At 38.9% G+C, this 17,866-nt stretch overlaps 1 protein-coding gene across 4 annotated transcripts in view; it reads left to right on the forward strand.

Annotated features, from left to right (window-relative positions):
- The window catches only part of klf12b (Kruppel-like factor 12b), a 66,603-nt gene that overhangs the window by 18,221 nt on the left and 30,516 nt on the right, over positions 1-17,866 (forward strand). The window contains exon 2 of one of the 4 annotated variants that reach the window (XM_048193813.1): positions 8,086-8,259. The exons of the other annotated variants lie outside the window; for them this stretch is intronic. The gene's annotated coding sequence lies outside the window, so the exon portion shown is untranslated. The remainder of the gene's footprint in view (positions 1-8,085; positions 8,260-17,866) is intronic. 4 annotated transcript variants of the gene reach the window in all.

Here is a 17,866-nt window from a genome sequence, read left to right on the forward strand (position 1 = left end):
TGTTTCGGGCACACATTGAATCTTGCAAGGTTTAAACGTTTCTCATGTCAGTCTCTTGCATGGTCGCGTGAGAAAAGTCGTGGCTTTCTTTCACCGCAGTGCACAGCAACAGCTGTGCTCACAGAAAAGCAAAAGACGCTTGCGATGCTTTGCTTTAAGAAGTTCTGTGGGCCCGTTCACATATTGCGTCTTTTCCGCGTGCAAGTCAGTTATTATTTTCAAATGTAGCTGCGCGGCAGGCGCGCTCATAATTGGATCAACGCGGTCGCGACGCGCATGCAATTCCCAACTTCTCAGAATGCCGCAAGCGCACCGCAGGTCGTGTGACAAGAATCAACCGATCAGCTATGGCCTTTCCGTAACAAAACATCAAAAGCTCAGCCGAACAGCTGATCATAGCTGTACATGGTGGTTTTTATATCTTATCTCCATCAATATATCTCGTAGTAAAACTAATGCAAGGGCTAGAAATCATTTATCCTTTGCAGAAACATCCTGATCCTCTTGGAGAGCTCAGTTCATGGTTGCATAGCAACGACCGACGCCACAGGAGCGCAAGCGCTTTGGAAAGAAGGAGAAGCGGTGCAGCCGCGCCTTCCACGCGCTTTTAGACGCGATATAGTTCATGTTAAATTTAACATTTTTTTTCAGTGACAGACAGTCCTATTCAACTGTTAATTTGAATACAGAAGGTTTTTATTAAAATTTTATATTTATTTATTTTATTGAAATGTGATCTTGTATGTACAACAAGGAAAATTATTTGTTGTTAACTAATTATTAGTTTTTTTAATAAATCTTGTTTGAATTTCAGTTTCATTTTGTTCAAAATATCGTGATACGTATCGTATCGTGAACTCCGTATCGAGATACGTATCGTATCGTGACCTGAGCGTATCGTTACACCCCTAATATTTGAGAGAAATAGGCCTTTTGTGTACATAGAAAAAGTCTTGGTTCTTTGAGTTCAACTCATGAAAAATGGGGGCAAAAACAAAAGTGTTGCGTTTATAATTTTGTTCAGTGTGTGTGTGTGTGTGTGTGTGTGTGTGTGTGTGTGTATATATATATATATATATATATATATATATATATATATATATATATATATATATATATATATATATATATAAATCATGTTGGACACTCTCTGATAAAAATCCAACCTTTAATTTGATTCATTGACTTTGTGAAGTATAATTGTTTGACACTATGGCCCCTATCAAAAGAGTATTGGAGGATTTTATCGGTGGCTCCGAGATAGCAATCAGCCAGATAGAGAGCTCAATAATGGGACCCAATAATCACAGGACAGCGTATCTGCTTATCACCTTTACTTTACGTTGTGCTGGAGGATTCCATTAAAACGGTCTCTCCAGCCACGCAAGTGGGCCCTGCTGGCCATGTGGATCGGGAATTAAAGGTTAGCGCCCTTCTGTTCGAAGGAGCTTCTCACAGGTGGGCTGGGGATAGTGAATTATTGATGGAACTTGCCTAAGACTGGACACCTTGCCGAAGGGATTATATGGGAAATCCTCAAAAGACACCCCCAGAGCTCCAGCCCAGAAAGTGGTCTGGGATTGAATCCCAAACCGGCCCCATCTGTACCAGGCTCAGCCCAGGGGACTCAGGAATGCCCCTGTGGTCTAAATAGCTGTCGGCTCCAGCTGATCAAATGTTCAGCTTTGCCCCCAATCCCGCTTTAGTGACAAACAGCTAAAGAGCACAGCACATTCAGAGCGCGGACATGTTGAGTTAATGTTGGGTCTGTCACCGGGCCTGTCCAGTGACACAGAGAGTGTGTAGTTTAATGATACCCTTCACTGCACTAATGGATCCAGGTGTGTGTTCTATGTAGCCAGACTAAACTGAATGATTCTGTGGTGCATACTGTGAAATAGTATGAAAAATAATTTGTCATTCCTTATTGGATCATGACATACAATATGTCTTTGCGTTGACGCTGGCTTCATGCATGTCAGTGAGTAAACTGAAGCATGTGACAGACAGAGTGTGTCCTTCAATAGAGTAATGACTCATGATTGTTTTCCAACTCAGAAAGTAATGTCATGATTGTTTGGTAATAAAAGAGGGACATGGATGCCACTACTCGGTATATTCACTCACTTTCTATTTGACGTGCACTATAAGAAAAGGAATGATCTGAGAATATCACGAGTACTAATTTCCAGATTATTTATTTATAATTAATTAATAGATCAATTTTATTTATTTATTTATTTATTTCAGAAACAGTTTGTCCATTTTTCATTTTAAATATGTAACGATCATGTATTTATTTATTTATTTATTTATTTCATGAACCATTTTCCATTTGACATACGTGCTAAGAAGAGGGATGATCTGAAATTATCGTATTTATTTATTTATTTAATGAACAATTTTCAGGCCATTTTCCATCTGATACGTTTCTGAAAAAGGGGACGACCTAAGAAAGATCGATTTCGTTTTTTATTTATTTAACAATTTTAGGCCATTTTCCATTTGATATGTGTTTCTAAGTAAGGGACCTATCTGAGATTTTCATAATAATTCTTCATCATCTGTGTTTAGTGCTAGGGCTGCATGTTTTTAAGGGGAAAGTATTAACAGGATTAAAATTACGTCCGTTATAGGTTCTGAATTTTGGTTTCGATTACTTTTCGATGGATTATCCAGCCCTATTCAGTGCCCGTAGAAAAACTAACCAAGATAAGATTAGGTGAAAGAAGGGCTTGTGGGTAACTACCGTGTGTCTTATGATCTCTCTCTTCCTCCTCATTTCAACATTTTGCTAAGCTGACAAAATGTTCTAGTGTGTGTCCTCTGGTGTGTTCAACCCTTGACCCTCGTGTCCAGCCCTGGTTTGTTTACTGAAGCTGTGTGTGGTGAGGGGGGAGGGATTATTGTTGAACACTCTGACACAGAAAGCAAGATGTGGAATTCTACATCTACTTCAAGTACACAAATGATTCACGACATGTATCACTATTCAGTATCAGTAATTCTGGATATACCCTACACTCTTTATTTGTCATGTATAGTATGCAGAATGGTCTTTATGGCATGAATATCTGTAGTGATGTACTTACATATGCCTTTTTTAGTTATTAGACATGGTATGGCTCTGCCTGACAGTAAGAGAAATCAAAGACGACCAAACCTGCGCTGTACACTATCTATGTGCTGTTCTCTGCCTGTCGTCATGACAACACCAATAGCGCACCTATCTGCCGTCCCTTAACCTGAGATGACTTTTGGGAACTTAATGGAAAAAAATAAAATCAATATAATCCTTCAAAGCATAACAATACATACAGGATTTGTTCTGATTTGATTTTTTTTTTTTTTTTATTTTTTATTGCTTAGTCAGGGGACTCAGAAACCATCAGTAGGACATTCGGAGATATGCATGAACTTTGTTAGCAGTTGTAGGTCCAGCGATCTGGGGGTTGAGAAATAATGCAAACAACATATGGAATCAATTACGATCCAAAGGCAAAACACAGCATGCATGGCTCAGCTTTGAGAGACTCGAACGTAAGTCAATGTCATACAGTATAACTTCCCTCCAGGCGACTAGCTCAGACCCGTACCTGGCACTTAATGTTGGATATTAGCAGAAAACGTAGAAAAGTAAACTGAAAAGCAGACGCTGCATGTGAAGCATGAATAGAAACCCAGCTGCTTATTCTATTAAGTGAGGCTATGGGTGCCAGAATGGGTATTTTATTTTATTTTACACTAACAAAAGGTACAATCTAAAATTATCCTGAGTATTTATTTAGTTTTTTATTCATTAATTTATTTATTTCAAGAACAATTTCTGGCCATTTTTAATTTGATATACCGGTATGCTCTAAAAAACTTAACATATACACATACATATTTATTTATTTATTTATTGTCTCTATCTATCCATCCATCCATCCATCCATGTTCAGACTCATACCTGGCACCTAAATCTGAATATTAGCAGAAAACGTGGAAAAGTAAACTGAAAAGCAGACACTGCATGTGAAGCATGAACATAAACCCAGCTGCTTATTCTATTAAATGAGGCTATGGGTGCCTGAATGGGTCAAATTTCAGGATAAAAATACCCTCATGAGGACTTCCTGTTTTATTTAATGTTCAAGTAGGTTGAACTCTGAATTTTTGCTCTGTAGTTGTTATTTTACTCAATGTGGCAAGAGTGCCGGTTATAGATTTGCAGAGAAAAACAGAACGTGCGAGATGACTGTGTGCTGTGCTTCGTGTGTGTTGTGATAGTGTGTGTTCTTGTTTGGCACAAATGCCATTGCTCAATCAGAGAGCGTGTGTAGGAGGTTCTACAAGAGGATGTGAGCTGTGTAAATATGCACGTTCTGAAATTGTGAATCTGGGTTTACATGCTTTTTGGAAGGGAGATAATTGTGTAGGTCTGTCCTGTTCGCATTTAACCTACCAAAATTCTGTCAGAGTTTAGTTAGCAAACTAGCAAGTAAGTTGGCGTTTGTGTTTTTGCATTGATACCTGGTTTTGTTTATCTCAAATGTATTTATGTGTGTAGGGGGAGGGGGCCGGTGTGCAAGGCTTTGAAAGGTTGCAGAGAGGCGTCTTAAAGAACCTCTCCACCATTAAGGCTGGAGGATGAAACCAGCCCCCCTAAGATATGAGGAGTGGGTTATTGTACTGATGATAATACACTCCACCACCTCCACCCACAGACCTCCAACCCTCCTCCCATCTACCTCCGCAAACACACTTAACAGTCTCAATACATTGTATAACCTGCACTGCTATACATAGTACGACTGCTCTTATTTCCACATGATGTACGGTGAACAGTAGAATGACATGCTATGAATGAAAGGCCTGTAGCTGCTCTCCTTATATAGCATTGATGGCAGTTGTGTAACTGCAAGTGGCATTCAAGTACGCGTTTCAATTGCTATTATTTACAGAAAACCACCAGTCCTCCTGATATGAAATCATGTGGTATAACTAGACCTAATTTTCTAAAGAGAATGTGAGTGCTGCTAACCTATGCTAAGCTAATGACTATGATGCTAAGGTGTTGTCAGGGCATTATTCAGTCGAAAAGAAATTATGGTTTTTGAGGAAAACATTCCAGGATTTCTCTCCATATAGTGGACGTCAACGGCTACCAACAGGTTGTAGGTCCAAATTGCAGTTTCAGAGGGTTCTACACAATCCCAGACAAGGAGTAAGGGTCTTATCCAGCGAAACAATTTCATTTTCACACACAAAAAAACTTCTAAATTGTCATTGTTTTACTGTTTTTTTGGTAAAGGGTGTTTGACTTAGTCTTTGCACGTTCGCTATGTAAACACAATGCTCTGTACTTCTGCCTACTTCACGCATGACCTTTCCAACATGATCACGTAATGCGTGGCGCATCGCAGAGCTAGTGCAAGATGAGCGATTGTGGTTAAAAAGTATATAATTTGACAGACGGCAGATGACAGATCGTTTCGCCTTTTTCCTTGGCTGGGATCGTGTAGAGCCCATGCACAGCCGTTTTTATCATTGATAATAATAAGAAATGTTTCTTGAACACCAAATCAGCATATAAGAATGATTTCTGAAGGATCATGTGACACTGAAGTTTGGAGTTCAGTTATTTTTCATTGTAATAATATTTCACAATATTTCTGTGTTTTTGATCAAATAAGTACAGCCTTGGTGAGCATAAGAGACTTATTTTAAAAACATTAAAACATTTTTACCGACCCCAACCTTTTGAACAATAGTGTATATAATTTGTGTGTACATTTTATAAGCATATGCATTAAACATTTGAGTTTAGGTCAGTAAGTAAGTCACACTTTACTGCTGCAAGTATAAAGGTGAATGTTTGCCCTAAGCATCTGACAATGCACAGCTTGAGTGTGAAACGGTTTTGTTGTTTGCTCATCTGTGTGTGATGTTTTCTTTGGATGGAACTTCTACCTTTCCAGCAAACAGAGCTACCCCGCAGTCCACAGCTGGTACGAACACAAATGGCCCTTAAAAGTTAGCTTTGGACACCTTTAAATGGATATACTTGAATGCTGCGGACAGCTGTGAGCGCCTTCTTAGCAGGCGTAGGATTTGAGAGGAGGGGCATTCTTCTTAACCATCAATCACATCACAAGCAATTGTGGTTGTGTGACAAACGGGATGTGCGTTTCTAATGCGGAGAGTTTTTTTTTTTCTTTTTTTTTCACAGCAGTGACATTTCTGACGGTCAAGACTGTCAATGTATTGGTCACATGTCAGTGACAAGACTGATTACACTGGGCTGGGTTCATTAAAAGTGGATTAATGACATGTGAATCAATGTGACATTACCACTACATGACTACTCGTTAGTCATAATGACTTGTCACAAAAAAACAAAGAGGTTCGATTTTTTCACTTCTGTGGTTACAGTACAGCATGCTGTAACACAGGCGGTACCAAATGTCCTCATTTTCTGTGGACAAACCCTGTTTTTTTTAATAGCCTGTCCTGGTTGTAGCTGTCCTCAGAAATTTCATTTATTTATTATTTAATTATATGTGTTTTTACTGAGATATTGCCCATTATAACATACAGTGTGTAATTTCTTTATTTTATTTTATTTTAAAATAACAGGATATTATAGAGTAGAACAGAATTAAAACTGCTATGCATTACATAGCAATTCAGTATAGTAAAGGCCTGTACACACCGGGACAAATATCGCATGCGATTATCGCCGACGTTTAACACCTCGTGACTAAACAAAGGGCGCCAATGAGTGTCCACACCGACGCGAAAAACGGCAGGTGTAAATACGTAATTTTTAAAAAAAATGCCTCAGGTTCATTTTTTTGGTTTGATGCGCCGCGTTAAAAACTGGCCGACCAATGAGATTGCCGCTTTTGTTCACGTGCCTGGAGCTGCTGAGTTGGTGGCGCCCAAGCACAAAACGGTCTTGCCGAGCACATATTGATACCAAGACGACGAAGAGAAAGTAAGTAGACGAGGAGACCCCTACAAACTATGGGTGCTCTGCCAGTTCTTGGCCACACCAATAGATGTGTACAATTTAACGATTTTTTTACTCTTAAACATTCAAGAAATATAGTTAACAAATTTCATAAATGTTTATTTGCACTACCGTTCACTTGCACTACTGTCATTGTGACTTATTTGCACTACCGTTTCTGACTACCATCTCATCATGTCATGTATATGCCATCTATGCCATTTTTATGCATTTTTATCTTTAATTTTATTAATATCATAAATATGTTTATTTGCACTACCGTTCAGCACAAGCGCCATATACTGTCAGGGAGTGAATTTGCACGTTCACTTGGTGCATCGCCAGTGAAAATCGAAAATCGTCTCAAAAAACGCTGGTGATAAGCGCGCGCTATATTTGTCCCGGTGTGTACAGGCCTTTACTTCCTGTAATAATGCATTATTTGTAAAGGTGCCGCAGCAGAACAGTCTTTACAAGCGTTATAAGTGTGCGTTGATGTCTAAATGTAGTTTTTTTTTTTAGTATTAATAATTTTAGTATTATTTATATCCTATTTCAGTATTTATCAATAATTTGAATTAGCTTTTTATTTTTTTATTTTCAGTGTGTTTAATTTTAGTTGAAGTTTTTTTTATGTTTCTATTTAGCTTTAATTTTTTATTTCAGTTTTAGTAATTTTAGTACTTCAATTTAAATTTATTTCAGTTAGTTGCCAAAGCAACATTTCTATTTTTCTATTTATAAAAAAGATGTATGATGCTTGGCAACCATTCTACTAAACATTGCTGAAGAACTACATTGCTTGCCAGAAGGATTATTATTTGTTATTAAAAAGTTTTTACATTTTTGTTGCTGTGTTTATTTTATGAAACATTGCTGGCTATAACTGTTTTATAAAAGCAATAAAAAAGCCCTTTAAAGCTGTGTTTTTTTTTTTTTTTTTTTTTTTTTTGTTGTAATATTTGCATTTTGTTTTATTTTAGCTTTATTTCAGTTACTAAAAATTATTTTTAACAGTTTTTTTTAGTCAACAATACTAAAGTAGAAATGTCCCCGGTTTTCATGTCAGAAATCTGGTCACTTTACAGTTCACCCAACTGCAGACTTCTGACGTGACGCACTCTGAGAAGGAGAGAAAGAGAGCGAGAGCTGTGAGGCATTGCTGGTCAGAGGCAGTTCATTAGCTTTCTATTCTGAATTGGAAATGAGGTTGGATTTCTAGTTCCTGTGCAAACTGAGGGCTTGGAGGGAGAAAATATGGGGTAGGAGCAGCATATCAGCACATACACATTCCTTATTGATCCAGCACAGATCATCAGCGTTTAAGTCCACTTCTCTCAGCTAAATCCCTCTGCGGTGACCACGCCGCCCATTCCATACCTCTAGGAGCAATTGAGGTTTTTGTGTCAGGTCTATTTTAAAGCACGGACCACTGAGACCACTGCACTTTAACTAAAGGGGGAAGGGAAGAGGTGTGCTAGCAGTGGCTGGGGTCACCCCTCTCTTGTGCAGCCTACCATTTCTGATTATAAGTAGGGTGTATGTAACAGCAGATTTCTTTGTATTTAATGCCAGGGCTGGGCCATATAGCAAAAAAAAAAAAAGTTTATATTCTCATTATTTAAAATGTTTAATATATTATAAGGAAATCTTGTTAAAAATAATCATATGCATTTTTGTCACATCACACATTTTATTAAAATGTAATAATTTTTTTTTCTTAAAATTATTTTATTTTAAAACTCAGTTTCCAGCAAATATATTGTAAATATTCAGTATATTGCCCAGCTCTATTTCTACTCTACATTGCTTTTTAAACAGTATGATACTGCGGTGAGATGGAGGTGTAAAGAGTACCTGAAAACCATACTTGAGTAAAAGTACAGATACCTTACTGCGAAAATTACTCCATTACAAGTTACACGTCACCAATTCCAATTCAACTTGAGAAAAAGTCTTAGAGTATCTGATTTAACAGTACTTAAGTATTTTACTCGCTGAATGTCGGCTAAAAGATGCACTAGTCCTCGATACCTGAGAGACGTGCCAGTGAAAAAAGAAACAGTTGATTTGTAAGATGAGAAATCATGTTTATTTTCTAAAATCAAACTAAAACTGAACACCTCATTATTGCAATAATTCAGTCTCAGTTAAACTCAAGTGCTCAAAAAGGCCATAAATAATATCCATCAAAAAGATCTTGTCAATATATCTAATAAATAAAATAATGTTAAGTAAAATTAAAAAGTCAAAGTCTACTTGCACTGTATGTGCTGGTTTCAGCCTCATCACTGGCTGCAAACATGACCTCATCTCAAAAACCAAACATCAGCGATTCACAATTACCAGCGAATGCACTCACATTCACGTAAAGTAGCCTTGTTGACAAGTTATTGTGAGTAAAGGCAAAACGCACAAGACATAGTACCTTCAATGACCTTAGATGCCGATATCGCTTCCTTATAGCAGAAATAAACTGCTGCAGAAAAAGTTGGGTGGCATGCAAAATGTAATGTGTAATTGCATTACTCTTCACAAATGTATTGGAGTAAAAAGTACATTTACTTGCTCAAAAATGTAGTCAAGTTGTGAGTAAACGTTGCCAATATCTTTGATACTCAGTACAAGTACAAAATACTTAAGTACAGTAACTAATTACATTTACTCAAATACTTTACACCTCTGTGGATACAGTAGTGACAACAGTATACATTATGTGTGAGTACTAGGGTGATATGTTGGAAAGTACTTCAGAGGTCATAGACCTATTTGTCTGAGGAACCAAAGCTCAGGAAGCCAGACAGGTTTACGAGAAGCTGCAAAACCACGCGAGTGAAAAAAGAAAAAAAAAACAACAACAAAAAAAACAATGGCTTTGCTTTAGCTGTAAAGACGCCCCTTTGCTGAGTTGAAAGCCCATCACTCTGCATCCTGATACTTCAAACAAAATAGCTAAGCCGTGACTAAATGTGTCATGGATGTGTTTAGCCCTTTAATTCTGTTTTCATAAACTTTGACTCAGATTTTTCAGCTGAAAATGCTGATCAGGACCAGCTGATATTGTTAAGGATGCAGATATTGTTCTGTGGTAATTGTGGTAATACATAAAAAAAAACTGTTATTTTTAAAACAATATTATTATTATTTTTTCTTAGCATTACATCCTACTGTATGGGTTCCACTAAATGTTTTTGTGGTTTTAAAAAAGCATGAGTGAAAAGTGGACTCTGACTCCTCTTTTCTCCTTTACTCCCTTTTACACAATTCATGACCTCTCACCCCCATAGCACTGACCAATCAGTAAAATAAACCTGGCTGATACTTTATCTCGTAATATTATGTAATATGGAAAAGGATTTGAGAATAATAGTTTTATGCATATGTTTAAAATCATAGCGGGAGTTTTAATACCAGATTTCTTCTCTTTTCTAAGTTTTTAAAAGAACTGAATGGCTTAATTAGGCATGATTTTTCTTGCTCCATCTTTGGTATACAGCAGAACCAAAGTTTGTCTGTGTGCAGCTTTTTATATGTGAGTAGTGTGGACTAAGGCAGTATCTCATGAACTAAGCTGTCTTATCCTCATTGAATCACTGACACAGGATCTCCCTGTGCAGAAATAGCCGGAGCCCAAGGGCATATTGCTGGACTATGGGTGCTTCCGTCAGCCTGTGTTTTGGAAAGTTGGCCTAGTGTTTACAAGAGCCTCAGCGTTCTATTAAAGGTCTCGCACTTCCTATCAGGTGTGTGAGGCCTAGTGATGGGGGTAGTAGGATAAAATTGATGTACAGTACAGAGTCTTTTTACAGCTGCCGTCTTGGATGGGTCCCAGCATTTGACTCTTCTGATGGTGTTTAGGGCTTGCATGTTTGGATTATGCTCTATGCATCTTGATTGCATTGACGTGACTCTAAAAGCAGCATTTGAGAGTAGTGCATTCCCTTGTGACCTCATTTTTTGTGTGTTTCGAGTTTATCTGGTCATGTCTTTCAGCACTCCTTCTGTTCGTCTCTGAGTCAGAGTACATTTGTCACACTCAGAAAATAAAAAGAGCTACAAGACAGCAAATCTGCTTGGTTGGGGGCCCGAGTGAATGACAGGCATTGTTGTGTGGCTGTTTTTAGCCAGAGGAAAATGGCAAAGTGGGCTCCCTGAGGTGAAGCGCTACCGTCTGGATGCGCAGGGAGGAGAACACACGCTCAGATTACTCAGCTGGTACTGAAGCAGCACATCTCTCTAGAGCTCAAATAAAAAAAAAGGTCCCAATAGTGGCCAAAGTCTTAGGGCAGACTTGTCTGCCAAGGAAAATGCGCCTTATGAAATGGAAAGTCTGAAGTCATTCACAGTATGCCAGAAAAGATTAAGCAAAGAAATATAGTTGACTCCGAAGTTGGTGGAGCGTTGGGGTTAGAATCTACACTATCCACCAGTAAGAGATGTGGATGTGGGCGTGATTGTACAGTATATGTTATGAGGTTTCCTGAAATTCATTCGCTGTTCAGTTTGTGTAAGGGAAGAAGTCCAGTAGTAAATTCCTCTTTAAATGCCATACATACTCTGACAGTACCTGAGATGACCTTAATGTTGCACCAGTGAAAAGTTTTGTGAAGTGTCAGATGGTAGTGCCATGTTACTCTATGTGTGTATATACAGTATCTCACAAAAGTGAGTACACCCCTCACATTTCAGCAACCATTTTAGTATATCTTCTTAAGGGACAATACTATAGAAATGAAACTTGGATATATTTTAGAGTAGTCAATGTGCTGATTGAATAGCAGTATAGATTTACTGTCCTCCACACCCTAAGTGATAAAAGCTGTATGGCGTTTAACTATGCAAAGCCACATGTCCTATTCATCATGTTCATGTTTTTGTCTGCTTGACAGGACCATACAAATTTGTGTATCTTGTATTAGAGCAGTCAAAATTTGGTGCTTTGAGTACAATTCTCTCATACTGACCACTAGATGTTCAACATGGCACCTCATGGCAAAGAACTCTCTGAGGATTTGAGAATTAGAATTGTTGCTGTCCACAAAGATTGCCTAGGCCAGTGGTTTCCAAACCTGTCCTGGAGGACCCCCAGCCCTGCACATTTTGTATGTCTCCCTCATCTATCACACCTGATTCAACCCATGAGCTCATTAGTAGAAACTGCAAGACCTGAAATGGGTATGTCAGAAATAGGGAGACATACAAAATGTGCAGGGCTGGGGGTCCTCCAGGACAGGTTTGGGAAGCACTGGCTTAGGCTATAGGAAGATCGGTAACACCTTAAAACTGAGTTACAGTACAGTGGCCAGGGTCATACAGCGGTTTTCCAAAGCCTCGCAAGGCCTGTTCTGAGTAGTTGATCAAAGTAGTTGAATCCTCATGCTGTGCGTCAGGTGCAGAAGCTGGCTTCAAAAAACAGATGCATGAGTGCTGCCAGCATTGCTTTAGAGGTTGCAGAAGCGGAAGGTCAGCTTGTCAATGCTCAGACCATACACCGCATATTGCAACAAGTCGGTTTGCATGGCCATTGTCCCAGAAGGAAGCCTCTTCTGAAGCTGGCTCACAAGAAAGCCCGCAAACAGTTTGCTGAAGACAACCTGTCCGAGAGCATGAATTACTGGAACCATGTCCTGTGGTCTGATGAGACTAAGATAAACTAGTTTGGCTCAGATGGTGTCCAGCATGTGTGGCCACGCCCTGGTGAGGAGTACCAAGAAAACTGTGTCTTGCCTACAGTCAAGCATGGTAGCATCATAGTCTGGGGCTGCATGAGTGCTGCTGGTACTAGGGAGCTGCACTTAAACATGGATTCCAACATGTACTGTGACATTCTGAAGCAGAACATGAGAAACTGGCCCGAACGACAGTTTTCCAACATGATAACGACCCCAAACACACCGCCAAGATGACAACTGCCTTGCTGAGGAAGCTGAAGGTGAAGGTGATGGAGTGGCCAAGTATGTCTCCAGACCTGAACCCTATTGAGCACCTGAGGGGCCATGTGTCTAACATCCAGCAGATCTGTGATGTCATTATGGAGGAGTGGAAGAGGATCCCAGCAACAACCTGTGCAGCTCTGGTGAATTCCATGCCCAGGAGGATTAAGGCAGTGCTAGATAACAATGGTGCTCACACAAAATATTGACACTTTGGACACAGTTTTGACATGTTCACTTAGGGTGTACTCACTTTTGGTGTCAGTTATTTAGACAATAATGGCTGTACATCTGTAGTACATCTGTACTACTATACAAGCAGCACATTGACTACCCTAAAGTATATCCAAGTTTAATTTCTATAGTATTGTCCCTTGAGAACATCTAATGAAATGGTTATATATATATTTCCAAAACCTTTTTTTAGCAGTTTATGACAGCAGGTACTGGTCAATACATCAAAAAAATATCATTACCATGATACCCCCACCCACCCCCAAAGGTTAAGTTCCTGTGTCCAGAATGACAGTAAATGGAAAGGCGGTATTTAGCCTGCATGTTTTCTGCTGGTAATGACAGAGTGCTGACTTGTCATATTTGCTGTTTATAGAAGCTCAAAAGTGGGAAGTGAGCTTGAGCTCTTGTCTTGCAGACATTGTCTGGCAGTGGCGAGAGGAAGCCTGATTCTCATTGCATCATATGGACTGTTTGAATTTTTGACTTTAGTGGTTTCAGGATTTTTCAGAAGAAGATTAGCAGGATCTTTATTTCATTAAATGCATAAATGTAGATGTAAAAGTAAAAGTAAAAAAGTTTGGGCAGCAACTATCTCTTTATAGACAGTATTTTTACAATCTTTTGGTAACACTAGTGGTTCAGAAATTGCACACTTCACCTTTAATATTTTGTTTTTGTAAATCAAAAGGCAAGGTAATCTATTTACAAGAGCTCAGTGGGGAGCAGCTCTCAATAGCTCTTCTCCTCAGTATGGAGTCTGATGTTACGTAAAATGCTGTTCTTTTACTCTGGTTTAGCCTGAGAGGCTCTCTTGGCATGTTTGAGTTCAGTGTTCTTGTCTGGCTCTTGGCTGGGCTCCAGTGTTTAAATCTCTACCTCCCTCCTCAACCACCACCACCTCCTTCTCTTCCTCTCATCCCCATCCTCATTTCCCCCTTCGGCCCGTGGCAGCAGGACCAGCCTCTGTGCCACAGATGCCTGCAGTTGCTCTGGGCTCTCGACATGGGAACAAAGCATTGGCAGGACCAAGGGAACCCGTCTGTTAGTGTGCTACTCCTCCAGTACAGATATGAATTCAGATATGAAACGCCTCCAAGCAGTAGCATGATCATCCTGCTCCTCTTTCTTTTCTGCTCATGTTCCAAATTTTGTCTTGTTATTCTGAAATTTCTTGGTGTTTTGGAGTATTTTATTCTAGGATATATTGCTACTATATCGGTTAATGGCAGATATTGGAGATTGATGTTTAATACATATCAACCTACTGTATATTAATTATTTTATTGTGTGTTGTTAAAGTATTAAAAAGCGTTTTTGGTCATTGAAATCGAGCTGAAATAAAATATAAAAATTAGATGAAAAAAAAATAGAACTATTACTATATATATATATATATATATATATATATATATATATATATAATGATTATAAGGACTGCCTGATGTTCTGGGGTCAGCATGAAAGACAGTGTTTAGTGAAGGATTGTTGGGTCAGTGCTGCTTCTTCATGAAGGTTTATAATATTCATGTGTTTTTAAGTCTTGTGTATTTAAACGTTTAAGTGATTTTAAACTATACAACCACAAAAAGAAGTAAAAAAACATACAGAGAGCAGCAGCTTTCGTTTCTGCACTGAGAGCCGCAAGACCAGCCGAACATGGTGAGTGCGTTACAAATGGTGGGATAACATTGTGCTTGGTAGGTTTTTCATCTTCAAACCAAACTTAGGTCTTCAGCAGACAAAGTTTAAATCCCATCTGGCTAGCGCACTTTCCATAATGGTTAAGTGTTAGGTCAGTAGGCGGAGAGTAGGCGGTCTTTAGTGGCTGTTCGAACACATTCGACCACATGAGCATTTTCCACTACGAAAGCAATCTGGTCGAAAGCGTTTTCGCTACCTTTTTCACTACCTCTGAAAGTGGTCTAAAGTGGACAAGCTCAAAACGTTTTACACCCCGTTTACTCCTGTATTTAGCATCGTCCACTTGTGATCGACCACAATGCATCTTCATACTAGGTGGAACAGGACCTTTGAGAAAGAAAACACTTGTTTAATGGTATCCATGCATTAGATCTTAAAGTGACAGGATCCTAATATACCTGCTGTTCTCTGTGTTCTTACAAAGAGAAGACAAAGAGAAAATCACTCACTGGGTCAAAACAATGAAAACAATATATTAGCAGGCCAGTGAAAATTTTGGCAGACAAAGTAAAAGTTTTAATCACTGGCCCAATCAGTAAAAAATATATCCTTTGATTTGGGCCCTGCTTTGTCGCATCTGTTGTAACTTAAAATTAATCTTTAAAAACACTACTAATTTAATAAGAGTTAAATGTAATCTTTAGCAAATCTTAAAATGAATACCCATTTTTTCATACTTTATATTATAATGTAATGATGCCTGAATTCACTTGAAACTATTAATTTCATTTGCTTTGTGTTTTTCTTTTTTAGACAAAATAGTATAGAATTAAAATATCTGCCATAACAAAAAAAAAAAAAAAAAGATTATCGAAATATTGGTAGCGGACAAAATTTTAATGTCAGTGCTTCACTATTTTATACCCGTTGACAGATTTAGATTAGTCTAGAAATACCTCCAAACCACTCAAATAGAGGTTCTCCCTATGCACTGTAACGCCCCTCACATCAATGCCACACCAGACTTGGCGAGGCAGAAAGTTACACAATAAGGTATGCAACCGGCTCCAGGGGGCAAGTTGAAAGCTCTTTAAATCGTTGTGTAGCAAGGTCAGCGTGGGGTCCAGGAAGGTCAGGCTTTTCCACCCAGGCCTGTCACCTCATATTGATCCGCTCGTCATTCGTCGGGGTTTGCTCGCCGTTTCCGCCCCCCTGCACCGTGCCTCCGTCGGCACCCACATCCACTCCCGGGGAGTTCTGGAGCTATGACTGGGCATGGGAGTGCCAGCCATTCCCCTCCCCTGGCTCCCCCATCCTCAGCCGGAATCAAATCCCAGGCGGGCCCCCTCCCTGTTGCCCCGTTTCCAGTTGAATTGCCCTCATTCTTCTCAGGGAGCCTCTCGGGGGACGGCTCCAGCCGTGCATGGCAATGAGATGCCTGAGCACTCAGCTACTGCACCTCCCATGCTCATAACGCTCACACCTGGGATCACCATTTCATTTCAGCGTCCCGGTGAAATGGAAAGGTGATCTTAATCTCTCTTTCTCTTGCTCGATTGCTTTCTTTCCATTTCTCCAGGTCTTTAAAGGGATAGTTCACCCAAAAATAAAAATTTGGTTACACTTTACAATAAGGTCTTATTAGTTACTTATAGTTAATACATACATTTTTTTTTTCTCCATACAATAACAGTCAACGGGGTCCACGGTTGTTTTGGATCCCATTGACTTTTATTGTATGGATAAAAACAATCTGAATCATTCTTCAAACTATTTTCTTTTGTGTTGCGCAGAAGAAAGAAATGCATATAGGTCTCCTGCTCTGTATGCTTGATCAAATTGAATGCATGTCAAGGCAAACAAACAAACACACTCCCATGGGTCTTTTTTGGTATTAAATCTAAACCTTACATGCACAAGATGATTAATTATCCATAAGCAATTTCATTACATACAAGTCTTAATGTGAAATTCCTCTGTTAGGGTTTGCAGGGGTAATACACTGACAGTATACTAGGTTAGATAAATCGCACGATCTGACGAAGAGCATTTATGCTGTTTGGAGAAGGCGGAGGAAGATGGATCTAGAATTAGTCATCATTACTCTTGCCTCTTGTATCACATTGCCGCTGTTAAATACAGTTGGCGATACACCATCCTCCGTCACAACCTCTTGATTAAGTGTTAATCAATTGGAGCTAAGATAGACAAATTGTGCCTAAATGTTAACCTCATGGTGCTGTACTCAATTATGCTAATAATCTGTTCATTTGATGGTTAATGAAACAACTGAGACCTTGCTCTTGGTATTGATTTCCCATTTGGAGCTCTCTTAAGGGACAAGGTTAGTTAGGCAAGAGGTTGGCTCATTTATCTGATCTAATGATCAATGTCTCAGAGTGATATGCTTACACAATACACAAGAGTGTGTTGACAGCTCCTTGGACACACACAAAAAAAATAACTGGCTGTTGAACAGCGAGTGCCCTGGTCAACTGCGAAACCTCGCATGTCAATCCAGAAGGACAATAACCCTCTGAGCTCCAACTTGAGTTGCCATGGCAACATTATCTCAGCCCACCACTACCTGGAGCCATTGGACATCCTGATCACAATATCAATCCAGTGCACACAGATTAACTTGGAAGCATGCTCAGTCAATGACAAGAGGGTAGGGTTACAATTCACAAAGACATTACATTTTGCTTTTAACTCCATATGACTATGATTTTTTTTTTTCTTTTAAGAATAGCTAGAGAGCTGGTTAAAAACAGTTTAACTGTTCAACTGCTAATGGCTAACATGCATGCTAGTGCTGATCTCTGAAATGAAATTTCTGATGAAAATCTTATTTGTTGAGGGTTTTTTATTTTTATAACACTGCAAGATATTAACAAATTATAAAAACTGTTTTTAGAAACCATCCAACCATATTGTGTTTAGAATTACCCTGCTTGAGACTTTATACACTGAATTGCACTTTATAGTATAAATCATACACTGCTGTTTAAAACTTTCTGTAATAATTTAAAATGTTTTATAGGAAGTCACTTATAAT

Source organism: Megalobrama amblycephala, linkage group LG6 (genome assembly GCF_018812025.1).
Source record: "Megalobrama amblycephala isolate DHTTF-2021 linkage group LG6, ASM1881202v1, whole genome shotgun sequence".
NCBI classification, from domain to species: domain Eukaryota; kingdom Metazoa; phylum Chordata; class Actinopteri; order Cypriniformes; family Xenocyprididae; genus Megalobrama; species Megalobrama amblycephala.